We start from the raw sequence: 19,027 nt of genomic DNA on the forward strand, positions 1-19,027 counted from the left end.
CTGACGTCCCTGGGACTCTCAATTAGGATCGGTGACCGCTAGCCCCCTACTCCCTACCTCAGGCTGTCATTGTTTGTGCCAACTTAAATCTCTCGTTTCCAACTTTCCCTAATCAGATTCTGACATGGACGGTTTATGGGTCTACATATTTTTTTCATTTTCACTCTTTCCGTGGACCTTGTCTTTAAAAATCTCAGAAAGGAGAGACTAATTCCTTGCTCTCTTCTAACTGGAGTTCCAGAATTCCAAGAAGACTTCGCATTTCAATCATAACATTCTTCCATGGCAGTTGAAATACGAGATGATTTCCCTATAAATTCAATGTTATACCTCTGCAATGCCAATTTTCTTCAAGCAAGAAAATAATTATACATTTTTGTTAAGAGATCTTCTTAGCACAGTATTTCCCGATGAGCTAATCGGAACTCGGGCCCAATATTAACTCTGTTTTGAGGATTGGGGAAAGGATTAACTCATCTTCAGTTAACATAATTGAAATGTCTGGCTCATTGGCTGAATTGCCAGCGTAGTGATACACGGTTCTGGGGGTCCCGGGTTCGATTCACGTCAGAAATGTTAACCTTACATGGCTAATTCATCTGGATCGTCGAGAGGGTATTTGTACTGTCTCCAGCACATCACTGCAAATCACACACCACACACAACATTCTCCCCCACTACAATAACACCCACTTTCAGATATAGGAAAGATGCAATCCACCCACATCAGATGACCTGCCTTACTAGGGCTGCACCAGGTATAAATAGCCACACGATGTTATTATTATTATTATTATTATTATTATTATTATTATTATTATTATTATTAAGGTCATTTAGGGATATCTTGACACACTAATCAAAAACCTGTACTTTTGTTCAGGCTTTATTTGTAAAATATTTCAATTGTTTCGCTGGTGATTTTGTACACAGTTTATGTTTTCCATTAATTCTAGCAAAATATAACGTTTCATAACGTTTTATATTAACAAATAAATAAAATGTGCAATAATGTCCACTTCTCCCGCACTTAGAGAGAACCTGACACGAAGTAAGACATCGGAATAGATACACAACTATTGTACACAGTGGATACATATAAACTGTTAATCGTTTCCATTTTCTACACACATCTCGTGGAACCATTTCCTGCATTCCCCACTACATTGGACCCATTCCTCATTATGGTTGTTGTCACATAACCGCCCAATAATTCTCAGAGCAATTAAGACTGCTCGAGGAACTAGCTTCCCCATTGCCAACGCGCCGAGTTCTCGTTGTTGACTTCCGATTTGAAGGATTCTTTTCATTTTTGTGTTTCCTCTTCATTAAATTCTCTCGGTAATCCTGTGAAGTCACGATGGCGGATACTTGCGCTCTTCTTCCTCTTCCTTTTCCAGATGGGAGTCTTAATATCGGAACAGGAGACAATTCCTGGTTTGAGCAACTGACAGGTGTTAATGTAGGTGAAGCTTCTTGTTCCTGTGATAACGTAGGACTATTGGCATTATCATCTACAGTGATACCTTCTCCAACATTTACATGATTTGAACCATTTTCGTCCACCACAAAGTCATATTTAAAGAAAATCTTGGGGGATATCGAGATTGTACGAATAGTTGGCCGCTGTTAGCGGTGAGAGAAGGTTGTCTGCGCTGTATTCTCCTGCTAGTCGCCCGTGTCAAAACAGTGTACTTGTTAAGAAAACTACGAGTTTGTTTCTAATTCTACTTGTGTGAATTCGTTTAATTGCGTTTCCAGTGAAACAGTGAAAAGATAAGTAATATAATGGCAACAAAATTTGTTAGGAGGAATACTCTGAAATGCATATTTGAACGTGAAAATAAGTCTTCGGCGTGGGATGTACATAATTGGATCCAGTCACTGCTGAAAATCTCATCTGATCAAATCGACATGATCCAGCTGGACCATCTGGAATCCGCCGCATATGTTAAGGTAATTACAACAGTGATTTACGAACGTTTGATATGTCACTATTCAGGGATTCAGAAAATAATGTTAAGTGATGGTCGTATAGGAAACGTCACTGTGATGCCAGTTGACAGGGTACAAAAGAATGTTCGAATACTTAATGTTCCCCCGGAAGTACCTATAGAGTCCATTTCATTAGGTTTAAGTAAATACGAGAAAGTGGTAGAACACAGGGAAGAGGATTGGTCACAGCAATACTCCTTCAAAGTACACAACGGTATACGTGCTATTAGAATGGAGTTAAAAGACCCAATACCTTCCTTCTTATATATTGCAGGCTTTCGTGCACAGGTTATTTATGACGGCCAAACTAGAACATGCCTTGCTTGTAATTCGCCCAGTAACTTGAAACCAGACTGTCAGCTTCGTCAGAATCGCTTGGCAGAGAGAAGGAATATAAACAATGCTACACTCACACCTGTTAACTCCTCCGTCAGTGAAGTAGATCCCCACTATACCAGTTTCACCCTCGCTAAGCGAGCCACAAAACAACGCTAGTAAACAAGCCCCGTGGGCAGATATACACAATGAGGAAAACACAGCACACAACCCGGCTATTGACAGGAATGAATTTCCTTCGGTCTCGGAGAGTCAGAATAAACGTATGAAGACTGAGTTGGAACATAGCATTTCCAAATCCCTACCTCCTGAAATGCATGAATAAATTAATGCAACTAAAGACGGGCCTTCCATATCCTTGGCCACAGTGAACTCCACGCCTGTCCAGGAGTCTGTGAATTACCTGATATATACTCCAAGTACCCCTTTAATTCTGGATCTTAGCCAGACCCCGAACAACGCATCTCTCCCCTCTAGGATGGAAACCGAAATTATGGGCAGTGCAGATAAGCCCGATAGGGACTTACTAGATACAGAAATGGCAGAGGAAGATGTGGGAACTGAAGAGTGTATTGGAGAAGAGAAAGAAATTAAGATGTCTTCACCTCGAATGAGAAACAAAAATAAAACACACAGTACGTCATCCACGGCGGACAAAAGCTTTAAGGACAGTAAACCATCACATACTTCCTTAAGCTATAGGGACCCACGTCTACATACAACAAAGAAGAGTGCCGAGCGGAGAGGTTCTAATTCTAAAGCGTCTGTATCTAACTGACTCTGCACCAACCACTACCTGTCGTATCTATAAATAACCGTCTACGCAAATATGAATACAGCTTTTTGGCATTTTGCTTCCAATCTCTCTGTCTTGTTATGGTGAGTCTTCTTACAACTTACGCCACCCTTAATATTAATGGAACAAGGAGTGTTTCAACTCACGCGCTGCTTAGTCGGTTCGCGAAGGAATATGATATTGATATATTATTCCTTCAGGAAGTTAATGAGACAAACTTCCATTTCTGATATAACTATGACTATATAACGAACGTAGGTGATAACTTCCGAGGAACTGCAATAGTATACAGGAAAGGAATTCAACTCACTGATGTCATCATGGACCCTATGGGAACGTTTCTGTCTGCCACCTATAATAACACAAGATTGATAAACGTTTATAGCCCATCCGGGTCACAGCAAAAACAGGACCGAAACCTATTATTTAAAAATGAAATAGTGTCCCATTTAGTGACATTCGGTCCAATAATTCTAGTAGGTGATTTCAAATGCACTCTTCACCCACGAGACCAAACAGATACTTTTAACATTTGTCCAGGCCTTCAGACACTAATACAGTCTACGTAGCTCAAGGATGTGTGGCAGCAGCTACACGGCTCACATGTCGAATTTACATATTGCCGTGGGGAGTCGAAATCCAGGATAGATAGGATGTACGTATCCACGTCACAAATACAGCTCCTCGATAGCTGTAAGGTGATTCCAGTCGCTTATAGACGCATCATGGGGAAAGGAATATGGAAGATGAATAGGTCTGTTTTCAATAATACTGAGGATGTCCAACGTTTCACGGAGTGTTATCACCAATGCAAATTAGCGCAAAACCGCTATAGTAGCGTGATGGACTGGTGGACATATAAACTTAAACCTGCCATTAGAGCTCTCGGACGCACAATAGCGTATGAGCACAACCAGGATACAAGTAGGAAAATTGAATTCTATGACAGAGCTATGTTTGAAATGCATCAAAAGGAACAGCAAGGCCAAAATATCTCTTCTGCATTAAATTCTATTAAGAGAATTATTTTAGGTATTAAGGAAAGCAGCCTAGAAAAACTACATCAGCACGTAAAAGGCACTTCCCTCATAGAAAGAGAGAAAATCTCTCTCTACCACATTGCCAAGATTAGACGATCAGCCAATAAGCAATTTATTAATCGATGGGATAATGGTAAAGGGACAATGTTCACTACAAAGGAACAACTCCTTGCAGAAAGTGAGAGATATTTCCGTGAAATGTTTGCAGAAGACAGCATCTCAGAGTTCGATATTGGCAGACATCTACATCATCTCCAGAGTCATCTAGAAGGAGATGATATCGCACATCTTATTTATAATATTTCCGAAGAAGAAGTGAAGCGCCGCGTTAGACCATACTGCACCGAATAAGACGCCAGGCTATGATGGGATCCCGTATGAATGGTATAAGAAGTTTTGGAACATTATCGGTAAAGACCTGACACAAGTTATTAATTATGGCTTCAGTCACAACATAAGTGATACATTTGCAGAGGGTGATCCTAATTCCCAAACGCTCCAGTTGCACGTATATAGGTGACTATAGACCTATTACAATATTAAACACCGACTATAAACTACTGTCCACGAGTTTAGCGAACAGAATCAGAACTATCCTCCCTTCATTAATTACTAATGGACAGGTTTGCACTATACCTGGAAAAAACATATTACATAATCTACTGGCAATTCGTGATGTCATCATATATCATTCAGTGTGTGACAATGCTTGAGGAGCTCTGGCTAGCATTGACCTCATCAAAGCATTCGATAGAATAGCACACTCTTATCTTTGGAATGTTTTAAAAAAGTTTCAATTTCCAAACAGTATCATAGAAACAATACAGCGCATATACCACAAGTTATGATAAATGGATTTCACTCAGCAAAATTTTCGATAAACAAATCAATTAGACAAGGATGCCGATTATCAATGGCACTATTTGTTTTAGCAATAGAACCTTTGATTCAAAGTTTGAAAATTTTTTTAACCGCACTAACTATTAACAACGAATGCTTCACAATACGCGCATACGCGGGTGACATTACCCTACTGTTGACCAGTGACGAAGATGCTAATAATGCGCAAGAGACTCTCGAGGCCTTCTGTAAGGTGTCTGGGGCACAAGCGAATTATAGCAAATCCTCATTATTGCTAGTAGGTTAAAATGAAATTCGACAAATATTTGCCAGCTCGCAGATTCCAATTGTTAACCACTGCAAGATATTGGGCATTACCTTCAGTAACGATATTTCAGAGACGATAGAGACTAATTGGACTTCTGATCTAAACACCCTACGCTTTCAGCTAAAGGAGGAACTTTCAAGGCGACTCAACATTTTCCGAAAAGTTTGGCAGATAAATATCTTTGCGCTGTCGAAGCTCTAGTACCTTGCCCAAATTCTTCCCGCCTCACATGTCATTTGCCAACGTGTTAAATGGCAATTGGATTTTATCTATGGAAAGGATACAGATGCAGAATAAGAAGAGATCAACTTCATCTTACTGAACAGGATGGTGGCTTGCGGCTAATTGCAGTCGAAAAGAAAAGCACAGCACTATTTCTGTCACATATTATTAAAGCATTGTACTCATGTATTTGATAGTGCAGTGCTAAAATTGTGTGTAACTACAAACCTGCAACAACAAGATCCCTTTATAAGCTGCTTTCGGAACGCTCTCTTCATTCTACAACAACTTCCAGAAATATAAATTACAGCTGGAAAGTTGGATAAAGCTAAGAATATATACAACTTCAGATTGAAGCAATATAAATGTATTTCACTAGTACAACGGCAAGTGACTGGAAGCAGATCTGGAAAAATATTTGGAACAAATGGATCCCAATTGAATGGAGGGTATCGCTTTACATATACACAAATGAAATCATCCCGACAGGAGAGAAATTGGAAAGGCATGGGCAAGTATCTGATGACAAATGCTTGGTATGTCATCAGACGGACAGTCTCATGCATCGAGTTACCACATGCGGCAATGTGGCACTAAACGCTATCTACAGGATATCAGGGACAACAACAACCACTGACAGAGTGAGAGAGATACTGAATCTGGTACTAAATCAAGCACGGAAAAAGAGAAGAAAGGCTTGCATATGGATAACAGCCGGAGCCATTCACTACAATATCAAGGCGTACTCACAGCATACAAGTGTGACTTTACCTGGATTTCTGGATCATCTCAGGAAAGAACGATGGAAGATGGTCAGACAGAAGTGTCTTCAAGAAGATTTTGGAACATATCTTTTTAAATTCTGAGTGCCTTCCTATTATGTCCCTTGTGTAAAATGCAGAGTGTTTTGTGTTAGTATAACTGTGTACTGTTGAAAGATTTGGATAATGAATGACAGGAATAATTAAGTTTGCTCCTAGTGTGCAAAAGGAAAAAGTGTTTGGTTGTTTTTTAATTATTCTTCTGTGAACGACTTGATCTTATCCTGCGTTAAATTTCAATTTGTTTAGATGCAACTTACCAACGTTCTGTTTGCGGAATTATCCTAAATTTGTTCTAATATTTTTGTTTAAAAAACAATAATAAGTTTGTGCAACTGTTTATTATGTACGTAGAGTTTGCTTGCTTTGAAATAGTTGTATGACATTGTCAATAAATTTAAAACAATGCCACATTAGAGAAATCCGCCGGTAAAATTTCCTGACGTTGCCGATTTGTCCTAAGCCAGCTTTGGAAGGTCTCCAAAATTATCTTTGGTGATCCATTTTCCCGGGTGAGTGCGAACAACGTTCTGGTGCCCTCATTGTAACAATGTTTGAAGGTCTTCAAGTAAGACACATCTATTGGCTGGCAGCGGTGAGTACTGTGGGGGAGGGGTGGGGGGTAAGAACCACATCACTATTTCTAAATCTGATGCCATATCAAGCACATGCGGATCTTTGCAGTGCGTTGAGTATCCGTCGATTATCAATCGAATCCTGCCCTGGGGTTTGTAGGTAATCAAGGAAAATGAAAATACCTCAGTGGTCATATACCCTGATTCGGACATTGCAACAACTGATCCACTGAGCATCCCTTTTGAGTAAGTGTCTCTTTGCGTTACCCCTTTCACTATAATAAAGGTGGCGTAGCATATCCAACAGCATTACCGTTACCGTAGATCCTTTTTCTGCCGTGGTGCTGTGGAATACGTTTTTCTTTCCTTTTTCAGTTAAAATCTTCTCGACCTTAAATATGAGCTGAACACCCGTTTCATTGGCACTTAAAATTCTACCAGGCTTCAATCAATCAATACTGATGTGCACTTAGGGCAGTCGCCCAGGTGGCAGATTCCCTATCTGTTGTTTTCCTAGCCTTTTCTTAAATGATTTCAAAGAAATTGAAAATTTATTGAACATCTCCCTTGGTAAGTTATTCCAATCCCTAACTCCCCTTCCTATAAATGAATATTTGCCCCAGTTTGTCCTCTTGAATTCCAACTTTATCTTCATATTGTGATCTTTCCTACTTTTATAAACGCCACTCAAACTTATTCGTCTACTAATGTCATTCTACGCCATCTCTACGCTGACAGCTCGGAACATACCACTTAGTCGAGCAACTCTTCTTCTTTCTCTCAATTCTTCCGAGCGCAAACTTTGCAACATTCTTGTAACGCTACTCTTTTGTCGGAAATCACCCAAAACAAATCGAGCTGCTTGCAAAACCCAGTCATATCCAACCATTGCCTTTTGTTTTTTTACACCATTCCCCTAAGCGAACCTAAAAGTCATTTCTCTTAAGTCAGTCACTGTAAGTCCAAAAACTTTAGAATCAAGAAGAACAAGATGGTTGACTAACTGGTCCCCCATAGCTTTGTCCATTGTTGTTCCTTCTCCCAGTTGTCTATTGGTAGATATACCAGAGAATATTCTGGGTCTGAGTGTATTCCTTGGAACACTGAAATACTTCGCAGCTGTTGCCAACGGAGTTCCATTTACTTTCACGTCCTTAATAACAGCAGCTATATCTTCCGCATTTCATCATCCAAGCAGACCTTCGTACACATATTTCCGCCGCATCCTCCGCCTATATACAGTAAGATGCAAAACTATTAACGAAAAACTGCTTCTTATTCATCAGTCTCCAACTTTCTTAATTTACGTTTAACTAAACAAAACAATACAAACACTACAATACAAACAATACACTACGTTGTCATCTTTGATTAATCCTACTAAACTGTAGTATTAACGAACCATTAAACCCTGTCCCCAAAAATGTACTGCGGTTGTCGAGATCTCCCAGCTTGTCGTGTCTAGATCACCCCGAGTTCTACTGACAGGCAAGAGTTGCCAGCACCTACCAAGCTGAAGGTTTGGCGATTTGGAAATAACATGGCTGCTTCTCCAAACCTTGCTTTGTGCGCCTAACCTCAAATATTATCTTTAAAATAGCGGATATCTATCTATTTCGTTACACAACAGCCAACGGCCATAGCCGTGTTGAAACACCGCATCCCGTGAGATCTCCGAAGTTAAACAACATTGGGTGTGGTCAGAAGTTGGATGGGTTGCCACGCGCTGTTGGTTGGGGGTAAGGGAACGAAGGAGCCGAAGGGAACTGGCCACCCTACCGCACGTAAACTCCGGCTCAGGAACACTTCTGCGGAGGTTCGGACCTGCCTTCGGGCAGAGTAACTCTTACCTCGTTACACAACCTACTCATTGTATTATAGGAAGTTACTTTTAAAATATCATATCACTTACTTGCTCACCTACAACTATTCAGCTAACAGGATGGCCACGAGCACAAAACCATATGGCTCCAATACATGTAGTTACTAGTTTGACCTGTAGAGTACTGTGGTTACCAGTGGCGCTAAGCTTAAAAGTGTTGAGTTTTCCCTCATCTCGGGATCTCCCAAAATTACCTTATTATTAATTTCCAGTGTTGGCTTTTTTCACAGACTCGGCAAAGGATACGACCTTTACCCCTCAACGGTAGTGTCCTGGAGCGTGAGATATTTGGCCGGGGATACAACTGGGAATGAGGACCAGTACCTCTTCCAGGCGACCTCACCCTCTACGCTCAGCAGGGATTTCCTGGGGGGTTGGGAAGATTAAGAGGGATAGACAAGGAAGAGGGAAGGAAGCGGCCGTGGCCTTCAGTTTGGTATCATCTCGGCATTTCCCTGGAGGAGAAGTGAGAAACCACGGAAAACCACTTCGAGGATGGCTGAGGTGGGAATCGAACCCTCTCTACTCAGTTGACCTCCCAAGGCTGAGTGGATTTGGTCCAGCCCTTGTACCATGTATCAAATTTCGTGGCAGAGCCGGAATTCGAACTGCATGTGGCAACTAATCACACTAAACACTACACCATAGAGGCGTATTATTATTATTATTATTATTATTATTATTATTATTATTATTATTATTATTATTATTATTATTATTATTATTATTATTATTATTTGCCCGGATATTTGGCTGAGCAGCCAGCGTATTTAACTTTCTCTGGAGGGACCCGGGTTCGATCCCGGGTCAAGACAGGTATTTTAACTCTGGCTGGGGACGGGCTGCTTTTGCCGGTTTTGATGCACTTACCTCCGTCTACTGTACGTACAGCACATCACATCACACTATGAACCATCAGAAAAACCTGCACATGTGGCTGGTGTCAAGAAGGGCATCCGTTCATAAAACAAGACTAAATTCACATCATGTATGGACCCCAATAAGTTGGGGAAAAAGACCGAGAATGTTATTATTATAATGTCCGGCTCCATGGCTAAATGGTTAGCGTACTGGTCTTTGGTCACAGGGAGTCCCAGGTTCGATTCCCGGCAGGGTCGAGAATTTTAAACATTATTGGATAATTTCGCTGGCACGGAGACTGGTTGTATGTGTCATCTTTATCATAATTTCATCCATATGACGAAGCGCAGGTCGCCTACGGGTGTCGCATCAAAAGACCGCATTAAAAGCCATTTTTCATATACAGTGAAACCACGGAATGCGAGTAACTTGGTCTACGAGTGTTTTGCAAGACGAGCAAACATTTTAAATAAATTGTAACTTGATAATAAAATAATAATAATGTTATTTGTTTTACGTCTCACTAACTACTTTTTAAGGTCTTCGGAGACGCCGAGGTGCCGGAATTTAGTCCCGCAGGAGTTCGTTTACGTGCCAGTATATCTACCGACACGGGGCTGTTGTATATGAGCACTTTAAAATACCAGCGTACTGAGCCAGGGTCGAACCTGCCAAGTTGTGGTTAGAAGGCCAGCGCCTTAACCGTCTGAGCCACTCAGCCCGGCAGTTGTAACTTGATAAGTGAGTGAGGTTCCGCAATACGAGTGTCACGTGTGCCTACGTTTTCTCCTACCCTGTGCCTTTTTTTGAATGGATGAACGTGGTCTTTGGTTCTGTATTGAAGAAGTACCTTTCAGAAAATAATCAGCCGCTCAAAGTCTTGCTGGTTATGGATAATGCTCGTGCTCATCCTCCAGGCTTTGAGGCCTTTAGGACGACTTACTGGAGGAATTCAAGTTTGTTAAGGGTAACTTCATTCCTTCCAACACTACTCCAGCCTATGGATCAGCAAGTGTTTTCGAACTTCAAGAAGATGTACACCAAAGCACTATTTCAGCGATGCTTCGAACTGACCGAAGGAATAAACCTTACCCTCCGTGAGTTTGGGAGAAAACATTTCCCCATCGTGAACTGCCTGAAGATCATTGATAACGCCGGGAATGGAGTCACCAAGAGAACTCCACTTCCGCTTGGGGAAAGATGTGGCCTGACTGTGTTTATGGACGTCACTTTGAGGGGATTGTTGCTGACAGTGAGCCCCCGATTGTCGATGAAATTGTGCCCTTAGGGAAGACTATGGGGCATGAGGTGAACGACGTGGACATTCAAGAGCAGGTGGAAGAACATAGCCAGGAACCGACCACCAACGAACTGATGGACCTGCATCGCGAACAACAGGAGGATACTATGGAGGAGATCTTGTCCGGGGAAGAGGAGGAGGAAAAGTCAATGCAATCTCTTACTTCCATTGAGATTCAAAAGAAGTGCAAAAATGTGTGAAACGTTGCAAAATTTTGTAGAGAAACACCACCCGAATAAGGCTGTAGCAGTGCGAGCGATGAACCAGTTCAATGACAATGCAATGTCACATTTTCGTGAAATCCTCAAAAAGAGGCAAAAGCGACAGTAATTGGACAGATTCCTCGTTAAAGATGCACGAAATAAAACAATTCCAGTGAGCCAACAGATAGCAGTGATTCCGTTCGTGAAATTCGTGCTACACAGTAACTTATCTCATGTCTTCTCTCGTCTCCCTCACACCAACAATGATTCTATGGAAAGGAAAAATGCAGTTTAATTTGTTTTACGTTATATTTTGTTTTACAAATGGTATGCGAATAAATATGTTTGTGTTGTGGTCTAATCATCCGCGTTTCAATTGTTTCTTATGGGAAAACTTGTTTTGATATACGAGCGCTTTGGATTACAAGCATGTTGCCGGAACGAATTATGCTCGCAATCCAAGTTTCCACTGTACTTCATTTCATTATTATTATTATTATTATTATTATTATTATTATTATTATTATTATTATTATTATTATTATTATTATTATTGGACTTCAACTGAATAGTAATAAACTTTCAGTCACAGAGCCAAGGGCATTAAACATTTAAGAACTAGATGGATACAGTACTTTTGCATCCATCTCTTGGCACAGGCCAGAGTAAAGTGTAGTTTCCACCGAAGTCCCAGTCAACATCCATGGCTGTGACAATATGGAAGTTGCTGGGGTATGGGTAGTGCTGAGTAATGACATTCAGAGCATGACTAGTGCATCTGAGTGTTATGAAATGTGCTGCTCATAGGGTCAGTCGTGCTGCAATAATACTTTCTGGCCCAGTGAGGAAAGCAATGGCAAACTACCTCACTCCTCATCTTGCCTAGTATGCCTCATTTTGGTGCTGCCATTGGTTTGTGGGGTTTCCTTATAACTGCATAACCTTTGGTGGAGCTATTTGAGGATCCAACCAGCCTCTGGGCTGATGACCTAACAGACAATCCCGGCCATTTGAATGCTCCCTCAATACAATTCGAATACGTTGTTACTTACATTTTCCGGAAAAGCATGCATTTTCTTTGCTCATATTTTCAGGAAAAGGTTTAAAAACTTGTATGCCCTGCCATTAAACCAATAAGTGGAGTTTTGAATAGTAGGATTTATCGTGCTATCATGAATTGCACACGTCCAGTATTACATCTATTTACTGTTTCACACTTTGGTGAGCTCGGTAAATTCGTTTATGACAAATCCTACTTTTCCAATTTCACAGCGATTCAATGCACAGCACCAGCCCATGAGACAAATACAATCGGTCGTCCATCTGTGGTGCAGCCACAGAGCAAACAGGCTATTAGCTTGGTCACTCGTACACACCATTTAACTACCAACACGACCCGCCTCTCTGGTGTAGTGGTTAGTGTGATTAGCTGCCACCCCCGGAGGGCCGAGTTCGATTCCAGGCTCTTCCACGAAATTTGAAAAGTGGTACGAGGGCTGGAATGGGGTCCACTCAACCTCGGGAGGTCAATTGAGTAGAGTTGCTTTGATTCCTTCTTCAACCATCCTCGAAGTGTTTTTTTCGTAGTTTCTCCACTTCTCCTCCAAGCAAATACCGGAATGGTCCCTAACTTAAGGCCTTCCCCGTTCCTTTCCCTGCCGGGCTGAGTGGCTCAGACGGTTAAGGCGCTGGCCTTCTAACCCCAACTTGACAGGTTCGATCCTGGCTCAGTCCGGTGGTATTTGAAGGTGCTCAAATACAACAGCCTCGTGTCGGTAGAATTACTGGCACGTAAAAGAACTCCTGCGGGACTAAATTCCTGCACTTCTGCGTCTCCGAAGACCTTAAAAAGTAGTTAGTGGGACGTAAAACAAATAACATTATTATTATTCGTTCCTTTCCCATCACTTCCAATCTTCCCATCTCACCACAAGGCCCCTGGTCAGTACAGCAGGTGAAGCCTCCTGGGCGAGGTACTGACCGTCCTCCCCAGATGTATCGTCGGTCAAATGTCTCACCCTCCAGAACACTGCTCTTGAGGGTGATATAGATGAAAACAGTAAGGCTCCATCGATTAGCAGGGATAAATTTGACAAGATTATGAAAGACAATAAAATCTACTCGACCAGATGACCCCCAGATGAATAATAATAATAATAATAACAATAATAATAATAATAATAATAATAATAATAATATCCATTGTCAATTTACATAGCAATCTGATATCAAGTCTAAGAGAATATTTCCACTCGAGAGCTGATACATCGTGTCTTCATCATGCTGTTTGCAGAGCTGATATAAACTATACACCTCTCAATCTGTCGTCGCCAGAAATGCCTGTTTCTACCCCACCTACAAAAGAGATGAATATGGCCATGTGGAAGCAAAAACCTCTTCACGGGAAATACCCCCATGAACTGGATCAGTCTCATATCGACAAATCTGCGTCGCACGCTTGGTTGACCTACTCCGGTCTTTTCCCAGAAACAGAAGGATTTGTTCTGGCCATCCAAGATCAAGTAATTGCTACACGGAACTACCGTAGATTTATCATGAAGGATCCAACAGTTGTCTCAGACAACTGCCGCCGCTGTTCCAGAACTACAGAGAGCATACAGCACGTCATCTCTGGCTGCCCACACTTGGCCAGCACCGATTATAAGCACCGACATGATCAGGTAGCAAAAATCATTCACCTGAAACTTTCTGTAAAATGTGGATTTCTTCAGTCATCAACTGCATATTGGAAATATACACCTCCACCCATTCTCGAAAACTCTTCATACAAACTACTATGGGACCGAGAAGTCATAACTGATGTCACGCTCAGCAACAATAGGCCAGATATTATTCTAATCGATAAATCAAAAAGATCCGCATCCCTTATAGAAATTGCTTGTCCAAATACTTCCAATCTGCAAACGACAATAGCCACAAAGATATCAAAATACACAGAACTGGCAATAGAAATACAACGCCTGTGGAAACTAGAATCAGTCACCACAGTTCCAATAGTAATATCATGTACCGGTGTTATTCCAAAATGCTTGCACAGCTCTCTGGCCGCATTAAACCTGCATCATCACACATACGTAGAACTACAGAAAACCACCCTCCTGAGCACTTGCCACATTGTGAGGAAGTTCCTAGGAACGACTTTTCCTCTGACTCACGCCAAACAGCATGAAGATCCAGGCCGCAGTTCCAGTAATACTGAAGAACAGATTCCCAAAACGGGGACATAAGAAGTCTGAAGTTGTTTGTATTTATTGTATAAATGTATATGTTGTAATTATTTCTCTTGTAAATATTTGTACATATATGTACCTGTAGTTTCATAATCAAGAGGGTGACTCCTTGCTTAGGCCGAGTCAGCCCATTATGTTACCGGCACAAGCCTAGCCTTCCTAAAATAATAATAATAATAATAATAATAATAATAATAATAATAATAATAATAATAATAATAATAATAATAATAATAATATTTGTTACGGTGTTATCCGTGGAATGCAGAGATGAAAGAAGGTGCGGGCTGGAATGGGTCTAACTACAAGTCCGAAAGATGAATTAAAATTTCAATAAAGGTTATATTTTCAGAACTTAACAATTTTCATATAGACTTTCAAAAATTCAACAAGTAACAAATCAACAAACGAAAATCAGGTACAAGGTATAATTGATAAACCAGAGCACGAAAATACAAGTTTTAGGAGATCATTACGAGTTCTGGCTTCGAGCCTCAGTTACACAATCCTTGAGCTACTAGCCCAACATTACCAAGGTTCACTCATTTATTCAAAAAACCCTTCATTCAAGGAGCACTTTTAACTTTTAACCTCGAGCCTCCCAGAGGCACTTTTCAAACACAAGAAAGAGCTGAGCCGCTCTCAATTTTTCAAGCCTATTAAAGGTAATACCAGTCTATTACACAAATTGCCATCAAGGCACCGCTTACATCAAATGAAACGGGGGTATCTCGTACCCAACCTACTGGGCCTCAGTGGAAAAGAACAGATTAATTAAATGGCCCAAAATACCAAGATGAATGGAGGCGTTGCTTGCACTCCTACATGAAACCTTATAAAACCTAAGGGGCACTAGGCCAATGATACAGGTGCTATTCCCAAACTAGGGACGTGACTCGTATAAGAAAATTTTAATACATTAAGAGTAGAACATCGGTTATGAAAACGTAGTCACCTCAACTCAAAATGAAGGGGAACTCTGGAGGGTAAAGCACTCTCTATCCCCGATTTACAGTTAAAGTAATAAGAGATTTTTACATAAGCCGGCACTAAGTTATATTTTTAGAGAGGTAGGTTACTTTGAAAAGGTTTCGGACCTTCCCTGAGGGCTAAACTGCTGAGCTAGCAAGAAATAAAGATGTTAAAAGGCCATTACCTTCTTTGAAGAGCTGCTGCCCGAAGGAAGAGGCTCTACCCGCCCCCTGCTATACTTCCATACACTAAGCTAGATGTTGTTGAAGTGGCCGAGAGCCAGGAAAATCAGCAGTTTTTATACCCTCGGGGAAGATTCTAGACCTTTCATGAATAATTAAGACACATCCACATGCGTTTATTGGCTAATTAAAATTTACACATAAAAAATTGTGGAAGAAAGACACAATTGGCTGAAGATTAATGACAGAAATTATTGATTGCCTAACTTCAAAACTGGCGGAAAAAAAAAGATTTATATTGCCAACCCACAAATGAAAGAACAAAATTTAGTTATAGGAAAACTTATGAGTATAAAATATCTTCAAGAAAAGTTCCATCACTTCGCACCAGGGTGCATGATCATAGTTTTTGGTAAAGACATCTGTGAGAGAATGTCCACACTTCTTGATAATTAGTAAACGAAAACAATTCGAAATTAACAGAGTGACATCTTCTGATAAACGGTTGAATTAATTCAGTTTTAAAGTTCAGTGTTTCAGCTGTAGAGGAGTACTTTAAGGCGGAAAATTCAAATGTGCGGCGTATAGGTGTACCAACCGGTACAATAATAATAATAATAATAATAATAATAATAATAATAATAATAATAATAATAATAATAATAATAATAATAATAATAATAATATGTAGTGAATGGTAGATCGAAATATCCAAATTATTGGTGAAGAACTTGAAAAGAACTAATTTATGAAAGCCATGGGATGGAAATGGCATATAACCTGAATGGAACAGGCATGATATGTAAGGTGCCGTAAAATTACACATGGATAAAAATCCAAGATTTAGGTATTATTTGGTAATGGCTATCGAGCTGTCCTGTCGTAAAACTTCAGAGCGCAGCCTTAAAATCAATGAAGTCAGTAAAAAAAAAATGAAATGGCGTATGGCTTTTTGTGCCGGGAGTGTCCGAGGACATGTTCGGCTAGCCAGATGCAGGTCTTTTTATGTGACTCCCGTAGGCGACCTGCGCGTCGTGATGAGGATGAAATGATGATGAAGACGATACATACACCCAGCCTCAGTGTCAGTGAAATTAACCAATTAAGGTTAAAATTCCAGACCCTACCGGAAATTGAACCCGGGACCCCTGTGACCAAAGGCCAGCACGCTAACCATTTAGCCATGGAGCCAGACAAAGAAGTCAGTAAAACTCATTATCAGGAATCAAACGACGAACTTTTACAGTAAGCGCAGAACAAGAGAAGCGGTGCTGGAAATTGAGAGCGATCTGTTGTAGATACAAAAGAAAAAGGGAGAAACAAAATGGAAAAGACCAAAAACTAGTAAAAGAGCAGGCGACTTTTTAACAACCATATTTCTAAGAAATGTATTTTGTTCCATTAAGAATGACAACAAGATGGACCAGTTTATACAATCAGTATTCATGTAATCTGACAAATAGTTTGTGAGGCATGAAATGTGCCAATTAGACACTAAAAGGATAACGCATCTCAAAGAGGTTTTTAAAACACAATGGCTAGATTGAACACATGTATCATAGTTTAATAGAAATAACAAGCATTAAAGGAATCAAACATTAATCATCCAAATATCTAAGTTTGGAAGGCCACAATAAAACGACACCTCCAGGGTGTTTTCAAAAAGTATTTCACAAACATCGAACAAGAATATCAAAAAAGAGGATGATCAGTAAGAATTACACGGGGAAAGGAGGAGCGGGAAAGAGGGAGAAAGGCGAAAGAATGCTGCTTGAGAAAATATATACCCATGAAATATAAATAATGCACTCAAACACGGTGCAGTAAGTTTGGTTAGAGGAATTTGAGTAGTGTTAAAGTTCTTATCCACATCTTGATGTTCTGAGTAACAAGTCCAGGTTAATATTGAAGAGAACTAGAGTTTAAGTTCTCGTAAAACAAAGGACGAATCACTAACCACCAAAAGGCAGTAAGAATGTAAGTGTCATCAGTGCCTGAAGAACAAACGGGAGCGATAAAGTTCCCGCATGAATGTAACATATACGTTCCTTTTGCTCACCCAGTCCTCATGCTGATAGACATTTCCTGATAGACGGAAAAGTAAATAAAGTGCGTGCAAATAACACGCACTATGCTGGGGCTCCCTCCACTCCAAACCACAGTCGATGCCAGACAGATTTCACAGGGCAATCGTTGGCCCATTTATAGGTGGACACAAGGTCAGTGGATGCACCAGAAAGAAACATTCAGAAAGTTCGATGACGTGGCAGATGACGTAGGGTAGAAACAGCTGAGCGAGAGTGTGCACCATGCTGGTGGCGGACCACGAGACAGGCAGGCGAGCAGGTAGCACAGCGTATGTACCTGTACGTAATAGGAGAAAGCGGATGATGATGGCAGACGGAGCAGATGAACAGGTAGAAAATAAAATAGTAGATACTTGTAGATTAGCAGAAGCATGTTAAAGATAATAATAATAATAATAATAATAATAATAATAATAATAATAATAATAATAATAATAATAATAATAATAATAATAATAATAATAATAATAATAATAAATTATGACGTGCAGTCTCCGGAGAAGCTTGGTGCAGGTCTTTCGAGTTGACTCTGCGTAGGTGACCTGCGTGACTGTAGGAATGAAGCCGTACCTAGGAAGAACTCGAGAGGAAAAACATATGGACTCTGTCAGCTTGCGTTCGGGAGGGTCTACGTTATATAACAGCAGTACCATTCTGTGCGGACATTGTGGGTCTGAGAGTTGCTTGTGAAACAGATCATTATGTGTATTCCACTGTCAGCAGGTCTGAAGATGCTTTCCCATGTTAAGACCAGGACAATGCTGGAGCTCTAGCCTAATTAAGACCACGACCGCTTCCTTCCCATTCCTACCCCATCCCATCGTCGCCGTGAAGCCTGTCTGTCTCGGTGTGACATCAATCAAACTAATTGTAATAAAAGATGTATGTCTCCTGTTGTGGGGAAAGGAGCCTAAAGTCAGATTTTTCATTTTTGAGGTTTTTGTGATTCTCAAATTGGTGTAAGGTACTTTAGAAAAGAGTTCATGATTCTAGATGCAACACTTGAGAAGATATTAGTTATTGACAGTTCCTGTTAAGAGCAATGTGTTTTGTGACAAACTCAGTTACAGCTTTCACTTATTTTCTTACCAATATATTGTAGAAACTTTTCGTGACATCGAGTAGTGAAACCTCCATCTGCTGCCTACGTTAGCTTGCTAAGAAGAACCATAGGCAGCGCAACAAATCAAAAGGTAGAAATGCAAATTTTACACCCCAGACACTTTTGATGATCTCTACCGTGAAAGTCCCATTACCGACCTTGGGTCCCTAAACGCGCAACGAGTCATATAATAAGAAAAAAATTGTAAAAATAAAGGCAAGTATTTACACTTGT

The sequence above is a fragment of the Anabrus simplex genome, chromosome 1 (genome assembly GCF_040414725.1).
Source record: "Anabrus simplex isolate iqAnaSimp1 chromosome 1, ASM4041472v1, whole genome shotgun sequence".
Taxonomy (NCBI): domain Eukaryota; kingdom Metazoa; phylum Arthropoda; class Insecta; order Orthoptera; family Tettigoniidae; genus Anabrus; species Anabrus simplex.